Raw genomic sequence first — 5359 nt, forward strand, 5'->3', positions numbered from 1 at the left:
GCTCAAAGGCGGGGGGAACCTATGGAAAAAAAAAAATGTAGAAAATGTGTGCGTGAAAGAGAGATTAAATTATAGCGAGAAAGACGGAAGAAAGGAAGACATTGGATAAGAAAGATTACTACAGAAAGATAAATGAAGAGCGATCCGAGCAAGTAGGATGGTAAAAATGTAAATTAAGTAACTGCAAGGAAAGAGGTGAATTAGAGGAACAGAGAAGATGGGATCGCTGGAACTGCGGGCGATTTAGATATGCAAACCGCAGGAGCTGTGCTGCGATTCTAAAAATGTAAATTAAGTAACTGCAAGGAAAGAGGTGAATTAGAGGAACAGAGAAGATGGGATCGCAGGAACTGCGGGCGATTTAGATATGCAAACCGCAGGAGCTGTGCTGCGATTCCGCTTTAGGTTCTCGTCATGTTGTTGCCAAGCGAGAGTTCGACGGAGGAATCGTTTCCCACCCTCGTCCAATCGCGGCTGACGTGGAATGTGGCGCTCGCGGCGAGCAGCACAGACTTGTGGGTAGGCCTGCATTTTGCACGGTCACCCAGTGGAATACATTATCATCTTAATGATGCTTTAGGTGCAGATGCATGTCTAATGCGCTTGTGTGGGAGTGTGTGTGTGTGTCACTCTCCTGTGGAGTGGAGAGGGCAGAGAGCTGTAATCACTCTCACACACACCTGTTCTGACTGGAGGCGGTCTGCGCCGCGGCTGATAGGATGAGAGCGCAGGGGGAGAGATGTAGCAGCGCTCATGATAAACGAGTATGTAGGAGGTCATTAAGCAGAGCAGCGAGAGGAGGAGGAGAGAGAGGGAGGCAGGGAGATGGGAGAGAGAAGGACAAACACAGTGAAGATAATTAATTTGGAGTTTCATTAGCAGGAGCTTGCATGCCTAGATGACTGCATGGGTGCAGCGGCAGGCAAACGCACACGCGCATGCAGTCACGCAGTCCTGAGGAACTAAGGTGTGCATGAGAGAACATTTAAAGGAGAATGTTTGCTGAACTCTCCTGCTTCTTAGATGTTTCTTGGATCAGACGTAGATTCAAGTCTTCCCTTGAGGAAGAGATCAGAAGAGATGTCAACAATACATAATATTATCAATAATTTAATTAAGTATAAGAATATAATTATAACATTGGGAATTATATATATATATATATACACACACACCACTTTTTTTAATAATTAATGAATCCATATTGGAGACATGTTTTTGGTAAAAACTATAAAATATTATAAGAAATAGAATTACTAATATTAGGAACTAACATTGGGGCTTACTATTAGATAGATAGATAGATTGTTTAGATCAATATTGTTATATTGATATAATATTCATTTTACACTCTTACATGCATTGAGTATAGAGCTATAAAATAGTATGTTTTTCATTTGTAATATGAATATTATAATTAATATATACAGGAAACATTTCTTATTGAAATCTCTGACTTGTATAATGTATATTTATTGCTGTGTACTCTTACTGTATGTCAGCAATTGTCTCATTTGTTTCTTCTTTATTTTCTTAGTAATTTTAGGAGAAGCATCTGGGACAAAGTTGAATATTAAATGAAATATAACTTAAATGAAACCTCCTGTCTATGAAAGATGAGCTCCTGAACAGTAAACGCACACAATTACAGTTCACCAACATTATGTACAAGTTCACATAATATATTGTATAACACACACCCACAGTATCTTATCCACAATCAGGTACGAGATCAACACACACATTTCAAACTCAACAAACAAGCAAAACGTCGAGGTTGATGTGGCACTCGCTGGTTTTAAGAGGGTGATGACTGAGATGTTTATCAGCCCTTAGCTGGCCCTCTTCAACATGATGTTACATAAACAGTGAGAAAATAGCACAACATCCAGCCATTAAGAGAGAGAGAGAGAGACTGAGACTAAAGATGATGGGTGAGGAGTGATTGCTGGTGGAGGAGAGGAAGAATGAGGAGTTTGCTGTGACAATGATAAAACACAGGCATGATCCACATGCTAAAATCTGTTGTAGAGGTCATCCCATTGTTGTCAGGTTAATCAGAGGGTGGGATGGTCAGGCTGAGCCCCTCTCTCTCTCGCTCTCTCTCTCTCTCTCTCTCTCTCTCTCTGATCATTGATGGCATCTGGCCGGCCGGTCTGGCAGGGTGACACCGCACCAGTGCCACACCTTCCTCTGAAGCCTCCAGTGGCTCCGCTGTGCCACCCTCTCCTGGCACTGAACCCGCGGGTGTCGGAGGTGAACAGAGAGGCGTGAGGAGGAAACAATCAGTCGACTTGTGCTATATTACTGCTTCTATGATGCATTTCAGTGGAATTGTTTATACAGTATTGAATTATTTTTATATTCATGGAGTAGACTTATTTGATGAGTTTTTTTTATTAAGATGCAACTTGGTCTTCCATGTTCAGTATTGTGATGGTAATACCATGGTATATTTGTACTGTGTAATAACACCAAATACACTCAGAAATTTGGTATTTGTACGTTTTGTGTGTGTGTGTGTTATCATACAGCAGTGACACATTCAATCAATCAAAAGTGACAAATATGGTTATAATGTTACAAAAGATTTCTATTTCATATAAATGCTGTTTTTACGAACTTTTTATTCATCAAAGAATTCTGATGCTTCCATAAAAATATTAAGCAACTGGATTCAACATGGATAGTCAGACATATTTCTTGAGCAGCAAAGCAGCATATTAGAATGATTTCTGAGGGATCATGTGACACTGAATACTGGAGTAATGGCTAAATTCAAATTAGAGACGACTTTAAAAAAAAAATAAAAAAATTCCGGTACTTTTGAATAGTAGTGTACATAGGAATACCATATTAATTCCATGGTTTTACCATTTTTATTCCTTTATTTTTGACAAAAGATAAAATTGATACACTAACATCTTAAATTTTACATTATGTGCCTACATATTGATTTTGATCTTTAATCAATACTTAGATTACATATTGAAATCTCCTTTTTTATTACATATTTGGCTACTTGCTGTATGTCACTCCGCAGAATACTTCTCAAAGGTATTTTGGCTTCGTCCAACCTGTAAAGTCTGTTAGAACCTGTTAAAAGAAGCAGTATAAATCGTTTGGATGTTTGTTGTAGTTTGAACTCTGGCTGCTGCGATTGTTTCGTTTTACGGCTTAGCACTGTTTTGGTGCAACGAATCTGACTTCACCTCCCTGTCTTCCCTTTCCCGTTCGTTCTTCCAGTGGCGCTTTACAACTGTAGGCGGCAGGTCTCAACACATGGCCGTGACCTTTTTATTTTTCTAACTCCCTCCCTACCTCCTCCTCTGGCCGTCCGTCTCTCGGTTTTCCTCCTGTGAGAGTCGGGGAGGCTGCATCATAGCCTGTGGTTAATGAGTGCAATGGGAGAAGTGAACTGAGGGCAGTTTTTGTATCTCAGAGTCCCAGGCCCGGCCTCTCTGCCTCCAGATCCAGTATCACACGTCCTCTCGGGTCAGGCCTCCTGCGGCCCCGCAAACGCTGTTTGGCTCCCAGCAATGTGGCTTCAATTTCCTCAATTTTGAAATGGTTATAGCCCCTCTGTTTCCTTCAGCAGGCAGGGTCTTTGTGTTGTTTTTTCTCTCTCGTTCGTTCTCCTTTCCTGCTCATTTTGATCACTCTGTACTTTTAATCACCGCTCGGGCCCCCCTGCGTTGTAAGAGTGTAAAGAATTTGTTATGAGTAACCTTTGACCTCTGGCCTGTAGGAACACAGTTTAAAGGCTGCTCGGTAGAAGAGCTCACTGGCAAAAAATACAAACAGTGAAATGCAGCCACCATAAATTTCTTTTCTTTTTTTTAACTCTCTGGCAGCTCTTTTCTTGTTTTAAGCTCTCATAAGAATACCTTTCATAGACGGATCATTGTATTTAAAGTTCCTTTTCAACATTAAAGTCGCGCGCCAGGTGAACGTTAACGACAGTCTTTGCCCAAACCCGAGGCTTATGCATATGCTACGTGCCCAGTTTCAACTGAACCTCTTTTCTTTCATGTAATCCTACGGGTGTGTGAGCTAAAGTGTTCCAGCGCTCAGACACAGAGAGCTTGTGTAGTAAAAAATCCCGCTTGCTGAAAAATTAGTCCCCTGACAGTGTGAATTATGGGGCTGAAATAGAGCTCTTTATTAATGTAGTCCAGGATTCACATCAGCGGAGGTCTCAGAAATTATGCCACGCCGTGGGTCTGGTCTCACAGGAGGTTTTGCATATTAGACTGAGTACACATTCTAAAGAACAAGTTATTAATGGAGCTAGAAACTTGGTCTGCAGAAGATTCAAACAGACAAATGGTGGTCTTGCAGAATCAGAAAACACTACGCATACAGTATGTTGCATATAAAAATGAGACGGTGACATTTTTGGTTACACTTTATTTTAAGGTGTCCTTGTTATACATCTTACATGTACTTACTATTATAATAACAGTAAATTATGCACAATTACATGCAAGTAACCCTAAGCCTAACTCTAACTCTAACCATATAGTAAATACATGTAGTTAATTAATATTACTCTACTTAAATGTATAATTACACTGTAACAAGGACACCTTAAAATAAAGTGTAACCACATTCTCAAATTAATCTTTTCTACAGCAGTGCTATTTTCTTCTTGCTTGTCTTTTAGCATAAGCATATGGTAATGGGGATAATAATATAGTAAGAGAAGCTCAGAATAAGAAGATATGTAAACGCATGACTGTCTGCTCTCTCTTGCTAAATGAAATCCATAGTGTGTGTTTTGTATTGATAGACTATAGTTCTATTCTAAGAAAAAGCTGGAATGTGTGTCCCGGAATTCTTCACCACCCTTGTGCATAGTGTGTGAAGAATTTAAGAGTTCTTTCTCTTCGTTAAGAGCCCCACGTCCTGTCTGTCAATGACTGTGTGTTTTTGTAAGAGCATGGCATGTTTTCTTTTTCTCGCTGCTTGCCAGAAACTACACGCTCTGGTACATGGAGGGGAAGGAAAAGCGCACTTGTGTTTAGTCTACATAGCACTTAAGTCACTTTGTAGGGAGATTACTTTTTTCCCCCATTCTAATCTGCGGGTAGGATTTGTGATGTCACCATCCATCAGTGTTCTTTTGTTAAATCATTAAGAGTAAGGATGTGGAAAATTTTGCAAGTTGGCTTGCACAAAACATTCGCACAGTGTTTTATTTGTCTGTTGGCTTTTTACGTCATTCTCCTCTGGTTTTTCTTCTTTCTCTGTTCTTCTTTGTTGGTAGACATTTTTAGGTTGGCACAACGGTGTCCCCCAATGTTGTTGTCTTCCCCCCCCCCCCCCCCCCCAACGGGGGGGGGGGGGGGGGTGGTTT

At 40.5% G+C, this 5359-nt stretch overlaps 1 protein-coding gene across 1 annotated transcript in view; it reads left to right on the forward strand.

Moving 5' to 3' along the window:
- The window catches only part of LOC107548913 (autism susceptibility gene 2 protein-like), a gene marked incomplete at its 5' end in the record, with an annotated part of 113642 nt that overhangs the window by 66965 nt on the left and 41318 nt on the right, over positions 1-5359 (forward strand). The gene's annotated exons all lie outside the window — the stretch shown is intronic.

This window comes from Sinocyclocheilus grahami, unplaced genomic scaffold (assembly GCF_001515645.1).
Source record: "Sinocyclocheilus grahami isolate Dianchi unplaced genomic scaffold, SAMN03320097.WGS_v1.1 scaffold358.1, whole genome shotgun sequence".
NCBI lineage: Eukaryota > Metazoa > Chordata > Actinopteri > Cypriniformes > Cyprinidae > Sinocyclocheilus > Sinocyclocheilus grahami.